The 22,096-nt window shown below is 34.3% G+C and overlaps 1 long non-coding RNA gene across 1 annotated transcript in view; it reads left to right on the top strand.

Annotated features, from left to right (window-relative positions):
- The window catches only part of LOC310895430, a 40,493-nt gene that overhangs the window by 8,177 nt on the left and 10,220 nt on the right, over positions 1-22,096 (top strand). Inside the window, exon 2 of the long non-coding RNA XR_014580682.1 lies at positions 15,220-15,368. This is a non-coding gene — a long non-coding RNA (uncharacterized lncRNA). The remainder of the gene's footprint in view (positions 1-15,219; positions 15,369-22,096) is intronic.

Raw genomic sequence — 22,096 nt, 5'->3', positions numbered from 1 at the left:
AGGCTAGGAAATGTTACAGTATACTTTAATTTTAGGTCAGAGAAAAAAACAAGTAAGTCTAAGCTGATATTTCAGTTCATATGACACTGATATTTCATAGTTCATGTGAGATTATAAAACTCAACCCTAAGCCCTAAGTAGCCGAATTTACATTTACATAATTTGATGGTATTTCTTACCATCAAATTATGGAAAATCTGTCAAAGACTTGCTCTTTCATTTTATTTCGAAATCAGATGATTTGGTTCTGAATGAAATTCTGAAATTCCACTAATCATATGTGATACCAGATTTGGGTTTATTTTCATCATAGAATCACAAATTCAGAAAATGACTTATGTTGGAAGATTCCTTTTGAGATTGTTTAGTCCGTCCTTCACAGTAAAAAACAAACTGACAAAAAACTTCGTTTTTATGCAGCTTTCTGTATTTTAGTTTTTGACCAATGCCTCTTTTCTTGTCACTGAACATCATTATGAAGAGCCTTGCTCCATCTTCTTAACTCCCTCCCATCAGGTATTTATACACATTGATAAAATTCCCTGAGGCCTTCTCTTCTGCAGGGTGAACAGTTACAGCTCTTTCAGCCCCTCCTTGTATGACACATACTCCAATTTCTTAATTGTCATCGTGGCCCTTTTCTGGATTCACTCCAGAATGTCCATGTCTGTCTTGTATTGGGCAGCCCAGAACTGGATCCAATGCTCCGCTCCTGAACTTTACCTTCCATCGTTATTTTCTTGTTTTTTTTCCATTGAAAAGTCAGGTACAGTAATTTTGTATGTCCCAGGTTTTGGTTCAACAGAGGAAAGGGAATCATTTTAGATAACTTCAATATAAATAATAGGTATTAGAAATCTTGGGAAGGAATCCAAAATGAATAAATTGTCAAGTTTCTACTGATGATCATTCCTCTGAAATTTTGTTCAGCTTTTATATGTCAGAGTGAGAAAGGAAGGGGGGAAAAATGTAGAAATGATTTGTAGTTCCATAGTCACATATTATCACATTCCTGAACAGCGATACTACTCAAAAAACACATATGTCAGAGTACTTTGGGCAAATGAGGTTTAAAGTTGTTGGTATAGCATGGAATATTATTAAATGCATAGGAATTTAGATGATCCTGTGACCTGTCAACACACCTATAAATCCATTAAATATACATATCTTGTTATTGAGTAGACTACATAGAAAAACAGGATTCAAGTAAAATTGATACTATGTTTCAGATACTAAAACAAACAATTGTAAATGTTCTTTTAAAAAATATCTAATAGGTATGCTTTCCATTATGACTAGTATTGTAACTACATCCACTGTCATTTTCATTTGCAAGGTTCAGATAATACGGAAGGGAATTAACCTTCCTTGCAGATATCCTCCTGATATTTCACAATATATATTTTTCCCCTTGCCCAGCATTCATTGGTAATAGTAGCCACTCTGTTTATTATTATTATTCATTATTATTTTGTTATATAAACTTCAGTGGTTACCAATGAATGATAAAAACAACAAAAAATCCTGACTTTATTATTACCTCATGTATTCCTCATATATATAATATATAAATAATATATATATAGTGAAAGAGCATTTAAAACCTTCTCAAAAGTGTATGAATTTCCAAAACCTAAAAAATCACATTCATATGCAAGTCTTAGCTCCTACCACATCCTAGGTGCGTTATATCACGTGCAAGTGTCAGAAAAACAGCGAAGTATGAGATGTTTTAATTACTCATGGAGACAAGATGAAAAAGGAGATTTTTTGGTGATCTTTTTTCCAGAAGAATGTCATTCAAACACTCTCATCGTTTATTTGTAGTGACATAAATGCTTCTCCACAGCCCTAGATACTTCTTTCTGACTTGGATTTCTTTGCTGAACAATTTGAGCCTGGGTAGAAAATTCATAACACACTAGAAAAAATAATATGAAGCAAAACATTAAGTTGAAGTGAAAAAAGGAAAGTGGTGGTCAGAGACATGGATGCTTATATGTGTGGTTTCTAGCAGCTGCAACTGTGGCACCTGGACATATCATCTCTCATAATCTCATTGCAAAAGAAACTCCAAAAGTCTGGTTTCTGTTGGAGACTGTAAAAATATATTTTGACAAAAACCCAACCAACTATATCTATATGTAAACTGGGATTAAATTCAAATATTTGAGAGGAATTAGAGATGACTCCACTTAACTGCATATCTAAATCAGCCTTTACCAGCTCACAGAACAGCTATGGTACCTGCATGAGTCAGAGCTGTGTGGATATGTTACGTAAAGTGGCAAGCCAGTTGCACTTGTGTGACTAATATTTATCACTGTAAATGACATCTAATTTTCTTTTGGTTTTATGGACATTTACAGTATTTATAACTTGCTACAGACACTTGAAATCTAGCATGCAGGAAAAGACCTTCAGAGAATGAATATTTTCCTCATGAAATATTGTTGAATATTATTTGCATTTTTTTTCTTTCATTTGTCAAGCTGTAAGGGATTGGTTAAATAAAATATCCATGATAAATAAATATCCATGAAGAGTGAGACCAGTTGGAGCAGTCCTGTAGGAAGAAGAACTTTTGTCCTGAAATAACACGTGCACATGAAGACTTCTGCATATGCAGAACTGCATTCCACTACCTACAGTTTGTGGATGCAAAATGTGAGACTGGCTCCTGGCTGGTGAAGAAAAATGAGAGCATGCCACTACAGCCTAATCCCATACTGTTTCCCAGACACAAAACATTTCTCATTCTCTCCCAGGGCTGGCAAATTCCTGTACTACCAGCTATAATTTTTACTCTGGTAGGTTGCTCATTAAAGATTCATGCTAATTTATATTGTACTGACGTATTAAAAACAAGGTAAAGATGGATTGCTTATTGCATTTTTCTATTTTTAAATTCTAGTGAATTCAAAAAGCATCCAGTCTTTCTCTTCTGATAGCAATTGTTCATACATTAAGAAATGCAACACAATGTGATTGACCTTAATTTATCCCCTCCCTCTTGTGTGTACGTGTGTGTACTTATATCAACATAATGCTGCGTTCTGCATTCATCTTTTTTTGGCCTTGTTTTGTACAGGAAGAATTAGCTTTCACAGACAATTGTAAATCTTCTGTGCCCATTTTCTTTTTATTTTCTGTGTGGGATGCTATTCATCTGGCAAGATCAAGAAACTTTGGAATGCAAATATTATCTCTCTCCAGTTCTGATTCTTTGGAAAATTCACTTATGTTGTTTTATTTGGTTTCCCAAATTGAAACATAGTTCACAAAGGTGTTAAACAGATTGTCTTACATCCTAAATAATCTTAAAGATAAAAACTGAAAAATGCTAGCAGTACATCTGTGTGTTTTATAAAAATATTTGAAGTTGTTTATGGAGGCTTTTGACCATAAGCAGCATAACACTTAAAATACATGATAAGGGACATGTACTGAGGATGTAAATCTGATATACAACCTCAAAATTAGGCTAAACTTAAGCATAACTACAGCAGAGGGAAATATTCATTAATGTTGGTTTGCAGTTTTGTTACGTTTGTTTTTGTATTTGAAGTATATTACAGAGGCTGAATTGTCAGCCAACTGTAAAATCCATCCAGGAACTCCATTTGAAGGGACCTGTAGATTTCTTTGTCAGGGATGCTGTGAATAATGCAGAAATGCAACTTTTTGAGAGAAAAAAAATAAAATACAGGGAAATTATAAGTAGCCACGAGTACACATTTCAACGAACACTTCAAATTTTCTTGCAAGTCTTTCTTACACGCATTAGGGTGTCAATTAAAGATTTACATACTTTATCAAATGCTATACATACTTTATTTAATGCCATACCTTCTAATGCAAACAGTGCCATCATTACCAATATTCCATTAAAAATGGGATTTTTTAACCCTCAAGGAAGCTTAAAAGAGGAACCGATTTTCTTTCCAATATGGATTTTTTTATGAATTTCAATCCCCAAATATAGTGTTGCATTCAAAATATTGTTAGATAGAATACCTGCTTGTTACTGCTATTTAATGCTTCAATTGCAGCATAGAAAGATAAACAAAAGTAAAGCAAATTAGCCGTAGACACTTGGTGAATTAGAGAATTTGCTGTCACAGCTAAATCAAATAAAACAAAGCTACAGGCAGGTCAAGCACAGTTTAGTCAGAGCAGGTCTGACAAGCCTCTGTACTGAGGCCCTACAAGCTCAAAGAGAACTTGTGGCCTCTTAACTAGCAGTGACAGTACTATATTATTGGGCTTCACAGTCAGGTAGAGAGTGAGGTGTAGGACCAAGTTTGTACCCTGAGCTGTGTTACATGTCTTTGTCTCTTACTGACTTCATTCATTTCACAAAACTTTGTCATATTAGATATCTAACCAAATAACTAAAATCTCTAAGCAAGCAGACTTGAAGGCATTGCTACACTCAGAGAAGCCACCTGTGATTGTGTTACACATTAGAAATGAGATGTTGCTTAGCAAATGAGACAGCGAGAGATAAGATTTAGGTAACGTTTCCATGGTGTAAATATCTAGAGATCCTAAAGAAGAATTTAAATTCCAGGAAGCTTCTCTGTTACTTCTAACTACATCATTTGTTCTAATAAATCTCACTGCAGAGTCCCACATTTGAAAGCCTTGAATGATCATGTCATTAACAATGTTACTGCTGCTTTTACTTATATTTTTCTGCTGCATAACATTATTGTACCACACAAACAGGTCTGTTTGGAGGCAGGAAGTCTCAGAATTTAGATATTTGGTCATTCGGGATATATTTGAACTTAAAGGCATATACAAAGTCACTCGAGGTATTAAGACTAGTCAGTGCAACAGCTGAGATTCAGACCCTTGGTTTCTACTTTGTTGTTTAACATTATGGGGTATAATGCTGCAGGGGCTGAAGGCAATTAAAATGTGCATTGGAATTTGCCTAATAATTAAAATAACAATAATAGCTATTGCTATGGAATTTACTACGTTGTTTGTAGGCCTACATCAGTGGGAAGAAATAGCAACAGCTTATCTGAAGAAGACAGCTGTCTTGATGGAAGGGCAGAAATATTGAATAGAAAAAGTAACATAGTACATGATCCTTCATGCTTACCTGATAAATGAAATGAGGTTGAAATTGCCATTAAGTACAGTCTATTTAGAATATTTACTATTGGATTTTTTTTGATATGATAATTAAAAATAAAATAATAATAATAATAATAATATGTTATAGTGAGGGTTCTAACCAGAACTGGTTTGATGGTGTTGATTTCATTGAGAAATTAATTTGTAAACCAAATTAAAAGAGGACTCTCCTGAAGCCAATACATAAAATAAATACACAAAACAAATACCAAAACATAAATGTGATAAAAATAAAATAAGGGGCTGAATAAGCCTGCCAAGAATCAAGCTCTTTTTTACACTTACTAAATACCTGGCCTATGATTTTTTTTTAGGGAACAGAAAGGTTTTTCCATACTGGTGTGATTTTAAGTGAAAAAAACATTATTGCTGTATTAATGCTGTGTTCATAGAATCACATAATGGTTTGGGTTGGAAGGGACCTTAAAGATCATCTTGTTCCAACCTCCCTGCCGTTGCTCAAAGCCCCATCCAACCTGGCCTTGAACACCTCCAGGCAACCTGTTCCGCTGCCTCACCACTCATAGTGAAGAATTTCTTCCTATCAGCTAATCTAAACCTACCCTTTTTAATTTAAAACCATAACTCATTGTCTTGTCACTACACTTCATGAGGTTTGCACAGGCCCCCTTCTCAAGCCTGTCCAGGCTCCTTTGGATGGCATCCCTTCCCTCCAGCATGTTGACTGCACCACACAGCTTGTCATTGGCAAACTAGCTGAGGGTGCACTCAATCCACTGTCCATGTCACTGACAAAGAGCGCTGTTCCCAATACCGACACCTGAGAAACACCACTCAGTATTGATCTCCACTTGGATACTGAGCTGTTGACTTCAACCCTTTGAGCGTGACCATCCAGCCAATTCCTTACCCACTGTGTGGTCCATCCATCAAATCCATCTCTCTCCAATTTAGAAACAAGGATATCATGTGGGACAGTGTCAAATGGTTTGCACAAGTCCAGGTAGATGATATCAGTAAACGTCAGTAAATGATGTTCATCTTCTGATTATGTATTTTTTCTTTCAAGAGTTATATGAAAGAAATGTGCAAATGCAACAGTTGGCACATTATTGCATGATGGATGGTGACATTTTCTGTAGAAGGACAGGAGTCATCTAATCCTCTTGCATTTGATGACTTCAGCACTGCTACCAGGGCTGCACATCAGCAAGGTGCTGAGCACCTTCTGCAAAATGTTCAATACCAGTAGTCTCTAGAATATGTGCATATGTGTTTGTGTATGACATAACATGTTTATATATTGTGTTGGTATTCATTACCCTTGAAAGGTATTTATTTACTTCCAAGACCTGGCTGCAGGTGACATTGGTTTTCATGGAGCCTAAGCTCCGATGAAAGCATTGACTTTTATTACTTGTCAGTTTTCTGTCAAACCTCTAGAAGGTTTTGAAAGTGTAATCTATATGCTTTGTACATTAAGTGAGGCAAATAGCCTGTTAAGCTTCATTTACAAATTCTGCTCAAATCCCCATAAATTGCACATACATCTCCTGTCTGTGATACCTTTTGAAAATGAAGTGGTTTCATTATCCTGTCATAGAACAGACAATATCTTGTCATTTTTTTTCTTTATTTTTTTCTGTCTCTCAATATATTTTTTATAGTTTAAAAGGAAAAAAATGAAGGTATCTTGCAACTTATTTCCAAATAAAACATTGAAAAGTTTCTGATTTAAAAAAAAAAAAAAGATATAAATAATTGTTTTGATTAAAAAATACAAACAGCTTCTGTACAATATCACCCATGCCTAACTGATAGATTTTATAAAAAGTGAATGTTTATAAAAATGTTCAGGTCAAGAAATTAACAGAACTAATGAACAATCTGTTTCTTTAACTCAAAATCAGTATATGCTGAAGCCTTCCTATTTTGGAATTCTGACCCACTTTACTGCAAAGAAAGCCTCACTTGTATTCATCTCTAACAAGGCCTTTAAATCTTGGTCTAGCACATGTTGTCATAGTTAAATGGACCAAAACAAGCTGAGAACTGTTGCTCACTGTATTCAATTAAATGATCAGAGGAAAGTAGGACAGAGGAATTAGTAATGAAGAAAAATACCATCCAGTGAGCCTTCATCCAAAGTTTAATTTAAATGTGCTTCTCTGTATCACCACTTTTTTTTCCTTTTAAAGATTTCCAAATTGCTTTAGAGTTTACTTTCACTATTTTCCTCACTGCCTTATCGTGTTACTAATTTACATTTCACATTGTCACATATTTTTATGATGGGATTTTTCTGAGTCCTTTGATTTATAGTGAGTGCCCTATTTACAGAACTACGAGTTTGATGACTCATGTACTAGTATGATGAAGGCAATATGTCCCTGATCAAATCATAGAGTAATAATCAGGTCTAGATAAGGGATCAAGCCCTTACAGGCAGAGATTATAATATTAGATATTATTATCCTTTGATCAGAAAAAGCTTCACCTTTCTGATCAAAAAGTATAATAAGAGTATAATTTCTGATCGAATACAGGGTATAATGATCAAAAATAAATTATTATGTAAAAAAAGAATAAGAAATGTAAATATTGTGTTCATGTAACTTGAAATTTCTCATAAATACTGTAGTCTGAAGGATGTGAAAGCACACATGAAAAATCTTGATTTGATTGTTACTTTATACATATTTTGGGTATTGGGTGAAATTTTGAATTATTACGTAGTATCTGGGATACTTCACCAAGTTAAACATTAACTAAACTTAATGATTAAAACTGATCTTGTTTGTAAATTACTGAGATTATTTGACATCACTTTTGACACCCCTAAATGCAGTCTGTTTTTAAAGCCTCTTGGAAGACTGTGCATAATGTGTTCAGTATTACAATGGATGTAAACATCTGTATTATTAGGGATGATGTGGGTATGTTTCAGGTGTAAATACATGGGCAATGAAAATCTTTAACAACAACAACAAGAAAAAGTTGTCTCAGGGTGATATGAACAGGGAGAAGGCTAAGACTATCCATTCTCAGCAATGATAAAATTCACTTTTCATCTTTTTTCCACCAGAAATAAGCATAGGCTGTAAAATTACCTAAGTCAGCTTTTCCTATAAAAACAGCAGAAAGTTCTTGCACTCAAGAGATAATGCTCTTGAAACTGTAGAGTATACTAAGTAAAAAGAAAAATGTCCATTAAAACCAAAGCTGTCTTCCTAATGCTCGATTCTAGGAAACAAACAAACAAACAAACAAACGAAGAAGAAGAAGAACAACAACAACAACAAAAGCAGCTACATGGATGCAAGGATGATTTGTAGAACAGTAACTATATTTAAACAAAAAAAATGGCTTTTTCAGTACTGTCTACATAATCATTTTGTGTTGCTTACTATTTTTGCTCTCCCTTACCATGTCCTTAAATTTCAATTTCCTGTTCTCCTTTTCCCTGATGTTGTTCTCTCTGCTCCATTCCACTCTACGGGATAACCTAATGGTACTGAAATTAGTACCTTTAGACTAACTTTGACTTGAAAAATTGCCTATATTTCTGTACACGATTTCTTTTTGCTGTGCCCTTTCGTATGCTCACCTCTAAAGTCAACATTACACCTCCAAGTAAACACATGTAAACATTTTTGCTAGTTGACTTTTTTTTTTTTAATAAAATTTTATATCAATCATTTTGAACTAAATCTTTCCCTCTAATTCAGTGAGTTTACCTCCAAGAACAGTCTCATTATTCATCAGGGAAAAGAATAAAATGTATGGGAGTTTTGGAAAAAAAAGAAGTTTTATTTATTTTTACAGTTTTATAGCTGTTTATCAAGGAACAGATGTGGAAGTCAGGAAAAAGAAATATAGAAAATCAGTCACAAGTAAGCTTGTCTTATGCAGAGTGGAAAGCTAGAAAGGATGCATTTGATATTTTTGAAGTACAAAAGAGTGATTGCCATGAATTGTTACTTAATAATTCTAAGCAAATGATTAAGCAATCATTGTCAGCAATTCCATGTTTTCAAAGCAGGTTGGAGAATTAAGAAAGTAGAACTTAATGGTGTACTGTCTTTTTGAAATAACAATATAAAATTACAATGCATCTGAGATTGGACAAGATTATTAAATAATATGGTAGATGTCCCCATTGGGCCCATTAATATAAATCAGTGATGTCAGGTAGAACTACAATGTTTGTGTGAAATTTGAAGGCACTTGAAAGGAAAGAAAGGGAAAGGCCAATTATCCTGGCAGTCTGACATCAATTCCGTGTAGAAAAGTAAATCAACAACAACAGAACTGTTTTTAGAAGCTCTTAACAATTCAAATTATAAAAATTCAATTATTTCCAGGCATTTAGTGCAATGGTAAATAAGTCCCTTCCAACCGGATTTCCTGATTTTACTTTAAAAGTTTGGGTATCAAACGTAATATGTTAGCTTGTTAAGATCTATGACTTTCCATACTATAATGCAACAATTAAACCAAAAAGAAAATAACACACACGAAAAAGCATATCTCCAAAATTTGTTTGCTTAGTCTTGTATGTTGCAGAAGGTAGCTAATTGGTGTATCCAAGAAAGAACATGATAATGTGGAACTCTGAGTAGAAACATATTTTGCAGTGGTATCAAAAGGTGCTTGCTTGTTACAAATTTAGGTGATCTCTTAAAGTGATGACTTGTTTCTCGTTTAATATTTCAATTAACTTAATTGGTCATGAAATATTATTACTAAGGGAGAATAAACAGGGAAAAATCACTTCAATGTATGGCAAAAGTGCCCCCCTTCCCCCTTCCTCCCATTCTTTCTCTTATAACAACTGCCGAATCCACGTTTAGTCTCTAGAAAGGTGTTGGGGCAGGAAGTAAAACACTTCAGTCAGCTGTCTCAGCTATCCAAACACTGATGGAAGAACTCACCTGCATTTTAAGACGTAAACATCAACTGCCACAGAACCTAAAAAGTTTTTTGTTCTTTGATTTAATCTTCTGCTATTGTGACTTTTCTCTTGCTAGGCTTGCTATGTGAGTGAACAGGTGTGGGTCATCCCAGTATCTGCAAGACAAGCACCTAAGTGTCACTAAAATTCAGTAGCTCTCTCTGAGTTAAAATAGTGCTTTTAAAAACATTGGTATCACATAAAACTAATAGCCACACCTAGGTTAAGTGTGCTATCTGCATTCCTCTGTGAATGGAAGGAAAATAAAGAACTACTCTAAGATTGGAAGGGCAGCCTAGACTCTTACAAAATAAAGAAGATATAATTATTTCTGCCTTGAGCAAATAAGGATGGTGTAAACCCAAAATAAGAAGTGACACTGGCAATATGTATTTTTTTTTTCTCTTCATTACCTAAACCAGTGGGTTTCATTAGTTATAACATTGGGATATAACAAAAAATGAGTCAGGCTACTCTAAATTTTCTAAGTTGAGGCTACAAAGTAATAATATCTTTTAGTGTCATAACTTGTTTTGATTACCTGTTTCAGTACTTTGGGTGATGGGATAATTTGAAACTATTGATTTAATCTTAATTGCAACCTTATTTAATCAGCACAATTTTCTTTCTTAGCTTAATGTATTTTTATTTAAGTGTATATTTGCTCCTTTCCACTATTAAATAAAATCTGTTGCAGTTATCTTACACAGTCCAGCCTGATATAGTCCAGAGACTGTTTTATGAATTTTATCGGAAGCAATCATTAGATAAAATACTTAAATGCTACATCTTAATTAGTAGTAATAAATCAAACAATGGCAGCACTGGAATCTATCATCATAAGATACTCATAAACAAGCTGTTGATGTATGGGCTGGATGGGGAGACAATGAGGTGGATTGAAAATTTGCTGAACAGACAAGCCCAGAGGGTGGTGGTCATTGGTGCAAAGTCTAGTTGGAGGCTAGTGGTGTACCCCAGGGGTCAGTACTGGGTCCAATACTGGGTCTATCCACAGCATGCATGTGCTGGATGATGGGGTGGATCTTACTCTCAGCGAGTTTTCTTGATGACACAAAATGGGGAGGAGTGGTGGATAGACCAGAAGGTTGTGGGAGGGACCAGAGGGACCTGGACAGACTGGAGAAATGGTCTGACAGGAACCTCATGAAGTTCAACAGGAGAAGTGCAAAGTCCTGCACTGGGGGAGGAAAAAGCCCAGGCACTGGTACATGCTGATGGCCACCCAGCTGGAGAGCAGCTATGCAGAAAAGGAGACCTGGCTTAGTAATATGAATGTAGTGCATGCCTTGTCATTTTGTCTCAGAGTCAAGGAATTCAAGGCGTGTTTAATTTAGTGCACATAATGAGAGTAGAGCTGGGTCTGGAACCAGACTCTCCTTTCCCCCTCCCACGTGAGCACCTTAATCACTAGGTTGAAGACACAATTACTCCTGCTCTCCCTGTGTTCTAATGAATCTTCACCTTCTCATTTAATAAATACATGCAGAAACATAACAGAGCTATAGCACAGCTTTAACTGGAGGAAGGAGTATGCCTATTCAGTTAAGAGCATAGCCCATTAAAAGCTAGGATTAAATAACTCTGCGCAAGAATAGCTTTTTTACACTGGCAGAGGAAGGACAGATTTCTTCCTAAGCCATCCAGGTAAATGATCTAAACACTTGACTGCAAAACAATGAACGAGATTAGCATTACTGTCATGGCCAGCTCCTTCATTATTTTTTTTCCTCTTCTCAGAAAATGTACAATAGCTCTTTCTTTCCAAAGTTAAAGTCCTTGAAATAAAGAATTTACTTGACTTTACAAAGAAAACTGAAAATCTAAGTTGTGGGAGGAGTAAGTTTAAGATATACTCTTATCCTTCAGTTGCCTTATCTAGCTGTGTTTCCTACTCAGCTTGCTAGCTGTTGTACTTCATGCTCTGAAGCTTAACTTTTGTCTAACAGTGTATAGGGAGCTTGTATACTTAATTTAATTTTAGGGGTTTTACTTAGCTTCCTGGGTTAGCTAAGGGTTAGCATTGTAGTTCAGTATTTACAGATACTAAAACATTTTTGGATCCACTCCAGCCTCCTTCATGCTGCCCAATGGGTTAGTGAAAGAAATGTGAGGAATGAATAAATGAAAGAAAATTGGTCTGCTTGCAAATGAAAGATAATTGGCAGAAAAATAAGCAGAATGCCATCAGAGGGGAGCATTATGTTCTTCATCAGATGTATGTGATGTGAAACATACAGTCCACAAGCTTTGAACAATAGTTAAGCAATTTTTTTGGCTAGCCTGACTCTTCTTACTTCAAAAACCATCAATAAACTGAAAACCAACCAGAGGGCCAGGAGAATAGTGGTCATTCTATTTTGGTTGTTCAGCTATCAGTATATGATGGGGTAAGCCAGTACTCACTGGTTAGGCAACTGAGACATCAGAGATTCATGATTACTAATCGTGCATTTGCCAATCTCAGGAAAAACTTTAGGTGCATATAATTCTCTTCAAGCAAGCAAAAAAGGGTGAGTAAAGGGCATGGGAGGAAGGATTTTTGAAATCAGAAATATTTTAATGGCAGTGGGGGGTGGGGGTTAAAGACAGTGTGTTGCACTGAAAAAAAGTACTACGCTGATAGAAAAAGAAGCTGTGTAAGGAAGGAAAAATAATTCTGTAAGAGGAGACTCATGACAAAAAGAGGTGGTCAGGCTTTCAGGGCAACCAATGAAAAGCCTCCTTTCCAGCTTAAGATTACTATGCAGCACAAGCAATCCTATCCATACTACAAATGCTTATAAGGCAGGTGCTGACAGTTATATGGGAGCTAGATACAGGTAACTGGAGAGATGAGTGCTCAAGAGAAGGTTAGACTAAGTACCCTCAGCTGTCAAAGTAAAATTTATAGTGAAAGCACTGGGGAGGCAGAGGACATAAAAGTGTCAAAATGGGGGTTTAGTGTTGGAGGTAAATGGTATACAGCTTAATTATTTGGACTGTGAATCCCTGTACTACATATTAAAAGGTAGGCAAAAAGGATACTTACGGACATATCCAGGCTGTTCAGTTTGTGACCACATATCATTGTCAACAGAGTTTTACTTGGGCTGTAGAAGCAGTCATATTAAGATTCTCTTTGCACCCAGAGATTCAGGCTTTGCGTAAAGCCTCTGCACTTTATTCTTAGCCCAGCAATACAGCCTAAAGAAAGGATAAGACATATCAGCCTCAGTATTTTTATGCTGAAATATAGCTAAATAAAATTGATGTTAATCAATATTTCCCTTTAAAATTACCTTTTATGCTTCAAAAATGTTTTACAATCAATTGGTTACACATAACTTGTGTTTTAAAACTATTCCATATATTATGAGGTAAATGGAAGAAAATTGACTTTATTTCAATGCCTTCAGTCAAAGTTACATGCGAAAGAACTTCTTCACGATGAGGGTGACGGAGCACTGGAATAGGCTGCTCAGGGAGGTTGTGGAGTCTGCTTCTCTGGAGATATTCAAGGCCCATCTGTAAGCCTACCTGGGCAGCCTGCTCTAAGGAACCTGCTTTGGCAGGGGGGTTGGACCCAATGATCTCTCGACGTCCCTTCCAACCCCTACAATTCTGTGATTCTGTCAAAGTTGACTAAGGACAAAAAAGATTGAAGTCTAGACAATGAAAATAGCAAGAGATGTGAAAGATTTAATAATAATAGCATGGTCACACTGAGTTCTTTGAAAGTTTAATTTCAGTCTGCGTATGTCACTAAGATGATGACTCAGTGAAAAAATCATTCTGATTCTATGCCTATTTTGCTTAATTGTTATATCATTAGAATGCAGAGAGACCAAGAACATAGCTGTATGTGCTTATCTGTAGAAGGAAGAAAAATCAGAACTATGGGATTATACTCATTTATGCTCTGTAAATCCTGTCTAGTTGTGGAAGGAAAAACTCCTGTAATTTCCCTGTTACACATCTTGCACCATAAGAAATGATAGCCATGAAGCCTGTACTCAGACCTTAAGCCCGTTTCTTTAGTGGATTTAGTGTCATGTAAAAATGCTTCTGAACACATAAGGATGGATAATAGGGCAGATGCTGCATCACGTGTACTTTTGGGAAAACTCTTCAGCAAGGGAGGAAAAAGAATTTACATCATCATTACATCATCTTCTCTTGAGGTTTCTGTCTCATAAAGAAGGTAATCCTTGTAGAAGATCTGTTTTTCACCTTACCCAAGCTAGCATCTTTTAAGCAAACACAGGGTCTATGTGCATGCATGTTATTTGTTCTCTTTTTCTTTTCCTATAGCTGTTGAAAAAATATTTTATTTTATTTTGTTATGTTATGTTATTTATTTTATTTTATTTTATTTTATTTTGTTATGTTATGTTATGTTATTTATTTTATTTTATTTTATTTTATTTATTTTATTTTATTTTATTTTATTTTATTTTATTTTATTTTATTATTTTATTTTATTTTATTTTATTTTATTTTATTTTATTATTTTATTTTTATTTATTTCTGAAATGATTATCTTAAGCCACAGTGATGTTCATATGAATAAACTGGTTATTCCAGACAAGGCAATAGATCAAAGTCAGAGCTTAAAACCTGAAATAGTATCATAGCTTACTATCTATCTACTTGTTGTTGCTTCATTCATATGTGCACACACATGCACACACACATTATCAAAGTATTTCAGACTTTTTCTATTCCTTGGCATTTACAACCTAATTTTTATGCCTTTTCATAGCTTACAATGAGTACTTGCTACAGATTGCTTTCTGTAATTTTTCAGCTTCGGGATGTAGAAGGGACTTCTGTGACTGCTGTTTTTCAGTAGTTACTTACAGTAGTGAAAACAGTTTTCCCATTCTGTGAGGCCAACAAAGCTCTGGTATTCCTTTTCTTGCACAGCAGAGTATGGCATAATGGCAACTATGGGGCACACATAGCGATTAGTGTATACAAGTAAAGTCATGTTTTGATACACATCTCTTCTGTTGATCCAAAGTAGGAAAAATGACAACTTGAATAGTGATATGGCATAGAGAGATGGTATACAAGATATAAGAAAGGAGATTTTCATCAGACATCCTCATCTGGAAAACTCAATGGCACATTTTCATCCTTTGCAGGAGATGCTGTAGGAGAGCCACCATTGCCAGCTGTACGTTCACACTGATTTGGCAGTCTTTAGATGCTTTCAGTACCCTGGCAAAGCTTTTCTGGTGTTTCTGGAGGATACGCATCATAATGACAGGAAAATAAGCCAGAACAATTTAAGGTAAGAGCTGTGCTGTGACAGGCGGTAAGTATGAAAGAGAGATGTAATATTCCTCTTTCACCTATTTTTGTCCTTTTGAGTCTGAAAGCCTGCCTTCTGACTGTCTTCATTATTTATCTGCTACTTTAGCCATTTTTAAAAATATGCAAAATCAACATTATATGCTTATCTTTTTTTTTTTTTTTTTTTTTTTTTTAATATGGGGATATCAAGTTTAAGTTAAAGCATTGCACAGAGTCTAACAAGAAAGAATATTTCAGTTGACTAAGCAGTGATAAAATGGATATCTCCCCAGTTTTTAGTCCATGAGAAGAAAAAAAAATTGTTTCTCTATTCTTGGTTTAAGGATGTGGTACATTTAGTGAAGCAGTGTCATTGTAGTTGCTGATGCCATTCCTTATCTACATTCTGGCCTTCTATTCTACCTCTGAAGATTCCATAAAACCAAACAACTTTACATTTTCTCACTTAGAGATTATGAATTTCTTTTTATTTGAAGATATCCATGACTGTACATGCTTACATACTCATATTTATGAAATTGTGTACTATGTAACAATGGAAAAGTTTTCACTCAAACAATGTTTACTAAAGCCTTGAAAGAAATGAAACAAAACAAACAAAAACTGGAATCTATGAAGTCCATCTCATTTCCTTGGAATAAAATTGCAAAATTCTGTTAAAGAGGATCTATAAACCCTAAAAGTGATAGTTTTGAATTATAAAGATAATTATATTTTTAATATCTGATGGCATTAAAAAAATAATGTAAATTGAAGTGGTTTCTGTGAAGGTCTTTAATGTGGTGCAGCTTATAACCATATACATGTACGGAAATATATTTAAAATTTTAATCTACATTAATTTTTTCATGACATTTGCTAAGGTTTTAAACACAGTAGTTAATTTTGAAATGAGCTTCAATTCAGTTAGTATGCTACAGAAATTTAAAGATAGTGGTGGAAATAAATGGAATGAATGAATCTTTGAAATGAAGTCACAAATAAGAAAACGTACAAAACTGTGGTTACTGAGTAACCACATTTGGAAATAAGAGTAGCCACAGTGAGTTGTTGAAGGTGGAAATAGTGAAAGTTATCCCCTTTGCACAAGAAGTGAAATAACTTTGTATAAAAGCCTATGTTTATAAATTAAAAAATACATACATTGTTGTTGTTGCTGTGTGGTTGGGCTAAAAAGTAGACTGGAATACCTGAAGTAATTTGAAGGAGTTGGAAATCGCACAGTAGGGAAAATTACTCTTCCAAGTACCTTCTTGGATGCTCATAACAACTGTTAGCATTTTGGAGGATTTTTTGTTAGCATTTTCTGAAAGAGGTGTTCAGTAGTTACTTCAACAGACCTGATTTTTTTTCTTTTTATTAATCAGAATGTCATTTTCCTGTCATATCCATCAGAGCCACTGTGCAAGTACTTCAATTCATCCGTCTTTATTGAAGATGGAAAGATGACTCACTCAGGTTCTGTGACAATCAATTGATTACTTCTTTTCCCCTCTGGGATATCTGTAAATTTGCCGAGGTCATTGGTAATACCACGTTCTGAAGGCTGTGGCTCTTTGTTGCAATACTTTGTCAGGGCAGGAGCTGAGACACCATGTTGCATCTAATATACACTTCCTTGTGGTAGTTCATGCACATTCACTCTATCCACTGCTGTTTCTATGACTTCAGATGAATGCAGTTCATTTCTAAATAGGAAGGGTTACATGCTTGAAAACATTTACATGTTTCTCTATTAAAACAAATTTTCTGAGGTTTAGAAAAATGTGGCTTATTTATTTAGTTTTGTATTTTTTACACCGATCTCCCTTTTCCAGTTGTGTTTATTGTTTAAATACAGGTATTTCCTTGTAGTAAAGGCTCTTATGACTCTATTTGCATATTGGCAAATGAAAAGAAGGAAATAGTGGAGGCAATATAAAAAGTTCTCCTGCAAAATTTTCTTCCAGTGTGTGGGTTATTTTTATTTTATTTTATTTTATTTTATTTTATTTTATTTTATTTTATTTTATTTTATTTTATTTTATTTTATTTTATTTTATTTTATTATTTTATTTTATTTTATTTTATTTATTTTATTTTATTTTATTTTATTTTATTTTATTTTATTTTATTTTATTATTTTATTTTATTTTATTTTATTTTATTTATTTTATTTTATTTTATTTTATTTTATTATTTTATTTTATTTTATTTTATTTTATTTTATTATTTTTTATGGTTATGAAGTTCAAACATCTTGAATAAAATATGGTGAAACAGCTTGTCATCTGGATGTCCTCCAAAGTTACTCGGCACATAGCTACTTAAAATTCTTGTAACGACATACGAAAGGAATTACATGGCTAAATAAATCTACCAAATCACATTTCAGCATATGGTTGATGAAAATCTCATAGACTATACTTTTATCTATAATGGAGCTCTAGATTATCTATGAAGAAAAAAAGAGGTATGAAGAACTAGCAAGATGTATTGAAGGATATCCAAAGATAATTTTATTAAACTGTAGTATTATTTTCCTATAATAAGAAATTATTCATAAAAGCTGGATAACATTCCTTACCTTTGGGTAGACTAGCTAGGACAGTCATAATTGCCGCATCATTATATTTGCTGTTAAAGATCGTTCTTATGGCATGGCAAACTAGGCAAAGACTAGGAACTGAATTGTACTAGAAAGGTGTCAGAAGAAAGAAGGGCCTGGTTTTATGGAGCACAGGATAGTTGTTCAGTGTCTGGATTATATGATGTTTCACTTAAGCAATGAAGTCCCCTTGGATAAAAACTGACAAGGATCATTAGACAGGCTTTAAGCAGGTAGGATAAAATAGAGAAGAATCTTTTCGTTGGCTGTAAAATGACAGTCAATGGTGCTCTGCCATGAGAAATGACAAATAAGAAGTGCATAAATGCTTTGGAATAGATCATCACTGCTTATCATGAAAGCCAAGATCTTATTAGGATCTGAGAAAAGGATTAGACATTTATATGGATGAGGACATCCACAGTTCTTTTAGATAAAATTAGAAAGAGCTATAATCCCTTATGCTTCGAAGAAATACCACCCTCAAACTGATGGGGAAGAAAAAGTTTTCTTTAAGATCAGATGACTCCATTAGTTACCACTACTCTAATTCTCCTATATTTCTCTGTGAGTAGGGCCCTGGCTACTCTCAGACAGAAGATACTGATACTAGAGCTATCTCTGATTATATGCACATATATTTGCAATTTTAAAGCATATGGGATTCATGTGAGAACTGAAATAAACAGCAAGTAAAAAATAAATAAATAAATAAAATCATCGTATTTAGAGTATCAATATGGTTGTGATGTAAACAAACAGTTGAAAGATTAGATACCTTCTAATAATAAAAATGTCTACTTATTTCTAAATTTCTTTGCCATTTCCATCAATTTTGAAAATTCATCTTTTTATTCACTTACTCACTGTTATGGAAAGTGTGACATGATAAATACTGAATGTTCTCCTGGAACTAAATGATAGAAAGTTATATCTTAAACTCACACTAAACAATTTCAAACAATGATGAAAGGACATGAATTTTTATGAATGTTTGTTTAGAATATAACTTGATTCTTAATAAGTTCAGAAATAGAGATAATGTAATGTAGTCTTACTTGTTGTACTGGTATAAGGTTGCATTATAAATTTCTAATATTATCCAGTATTTATAAGTGCCCTCTGTGTAATACTATAACATAATTTAAGTGCCTAAGTTGTTCATTTATATTCTCCATCTTTGACCTCAATATGCATTAATATCATGCTAGGAATATAATTGGCCACAGGAGATAATTTAGAAATATTTTTAGTGTTTACTTTCTGCTTTCAGGCATGTGGAGTGAAATCCACAGGACTGGGGCTAGAAGAGGAAATTGACAATAGAGGGTGTGCTAATTAAATTTGCAAACAATACCAAGGAAGGAAAGACAGCAAGTATATTGAAGGACAGGAACAGAATTCAAACTATCTTGACAAATGGAAGCAACGGAGTGAAAAACCTAAGATGAAATTCAAGAGGGAAAAGTACAAAGTACCATATGTTAGTAGGATTAAGTAGCTGCATAAATATATGAGACATCAGCTGGTTAGGTAGCGGCCAGGAGCTACAGTGGACCTCAAGCCAAAGAGGTATCATGGTATTGGTAGAAAAGGCAACAATAGCATGGGAAAGCATAAAGAAGAAGTATATACTCTTCAGAAGTAGATTAGATTAGATTTTAGAAAAGTATGAGTTGCTTTGGTGTTGTCCAAAGGACAGTGACTAGAAAGAATCGAAATAAATGCAGAAAATGTGTTTTACCCAGAAGACTGAATAAGCTAACCAAAAGTGAGTATTTGAGGATCAAGGGGGTGATAATAGTTTTTAAATCTGAAAGAATATTTTCTCTGTATTCATGGTGAATTGCAGATTTACAGAGGGAGGCTACAGGTTATTACAGGTTAGGCATCTGGAAAATCTTGGAAGCAGTAAGAATAGGCTATGCAAACATCTGTCAGAATTCACTAGTTTGCAGATGAGTATTCCTTGAGACAATGGGATAAACGGGATGATCTTTTGAGACTTCTTCCAGGACTCCAGGATCTATTTATTTACTGACAATCTGTAACTTCTGGGAGGAACTAATTGCAATCCTTTCTGGCCTACTTTACAAGGAAAGCCATTAGTATTCTGTGGAATGAAATATCATACATGAGAAGAAAGGGGAGAGGAAATGTGGCAGCAGCTTAGGAATGTTCACAAAGCTAACAAAATACTGTTCCCAAAATTTAAGGTAGAGTTGGGATCTCTAGATATTTATTGGTTTGATCCAAGCTACAATTTATGGATAAATGATTTGGAAAATATCACAAATGTTGGAGTAAATTGGTTAAAAATATTACTTGGCTGAAATGATCCAAAAAATCATAAGTACCCTGCCCCTGTTTTTTTCTAGTCAGTCATGATTTTTTGCAGCCATATTGCACTATTTTTTATGTTGGTGTCAGGTATACTGTTTAACAATTTGACCACAACAGGGGAAGAAATAATAATAATAATAATAATCCTCTGTTAAAGACTGTGACCCAGTGAGTACTGAGAAAAAGAACACCAGGGACTAGCTCTCAAGTTGGAAAACCTATTCTTCTTGGAAGAATCTAGCTAGTCATAGTTATGTCTGCCATCTAAAAGAGCTAAACAGTCATATTCCTTCACTGATATGGCTGATGGTACTGCTAAGCTCACCTTTATAACCCAGTAGCAAATAATTCAACTAGAACGGAGACATCCTGCATTTGTGTCTAATATGGAAGATGGATTCTGAACAAGAGAGTTTCTTGTCCATTACATTCTACCCACCCCAGAATGTCTATACGTTTGGAGAACCATTGCTAACATTCTTAAAATAGTCAAAATTAAGTACTTATACTCCATTTTAAAGAGGTTTCTATTTTCAATGAATTTTTTTCATTGCACAATCCTTTGCATATATTTAAATACTAAAAACAGCCTAATTTTTAGAATTATTCAGTATTTAATATGGTTAATGCTATACAGATGGCAATATGAAAATATAAATGCATTCATGCTGTTGGAAGAAACACACCAATCAATTTATATTTCACTCTATATTTCAATAATTGCCACTTAGCTGAAATGTCTCTGTTGCTAAATAGAGATACAGAAGTCTATATTACGTAATATTTTATTAATATTTTATTTATATCTTATGACATACTACATATATGAAATTTTAAAATAATTAAAATATTTTAGTTCTTGATAATATATTGCCACTATTACTATTGTTCTAAATTTTTATTTTCATTATCAGAATGGTTATGCTACAGCTTAAAGAGGATAATTGTATAGGACAAGGAACTTGGTCTTACAATAAGTATTTTTGTGGCAGTTGTTTTAAACTATGCTCTTTTAAAAGGATGGGCAAATCTGTCCCAGGAAGAGGCACTGTGTGATAACTAGAATTCAAGGAAACATGTTTTGGATGGCAGAGAAATATTAGCTGCATTATGCCATCATTGCAGCTCACAGAATTAATCTTAGTGAGGTTCATGTGCTGTTCAACTTCAGCCATGCCTATAAGTCTGGCCCTAACTGAACAATGGGCAATGGATGGGAATGTTTGGTGACTGAATCCCTAATTCTTCACTCTGAAGAAACTGAGGTATGAAAATAAAGTGACTGATTATAATTCATGTCTTTTTTTGACATCCCCTTCTCCCCCCCGCCCCAGATTACTTGCAGTAAATCTCCCAAATCCACAGTGTCACAGTATTTAATGCATTAACATAGAATAAAAGGGAGGCAATATTCTGCAGAAGAATGAAGATAATAAATAGGAAAAAGGAGGCACTGAAGTAAGTAGATGTCGGAAGATAAATGAGACTGGAAATGAAAAATAAGAACAGACAAGAAAACAAGAGTATACAGTCTATTAAAAGCTTGCAAGCACAAGACAAATAAAGGTTACAAACCAAATAAAATTATTCACAGTCAAAGGCCTTAGTGGTAATATGATAGGTTCTTATAATTACATCAAAGAGAAAAAAGTCTAGAGACAATGTTGTGAACTGTCAGAGACTTGAGACAATGACATAGTGAGTTTGGCTGGACTTCATAAAAGTTTTGTGCTCAAGGGAAAATGATGCTAGGCTTTAGTGGATTCCAAGCTAGG

Source organism: Anser anser (genome assembly GCF_964211835.1).
Source record: "Anser anser genome assembly, chromosome: 2".
Lineage (NCBI taxonomy): Eukaryota > Metazoa > Chordata > Aves > Anseriformes > Anatidae > Anser > Anser anser.
Note: the sequence above shows the minus strand (reverse complement) of the source record. Positions and strands in the feature narration are given on the sequence as shown.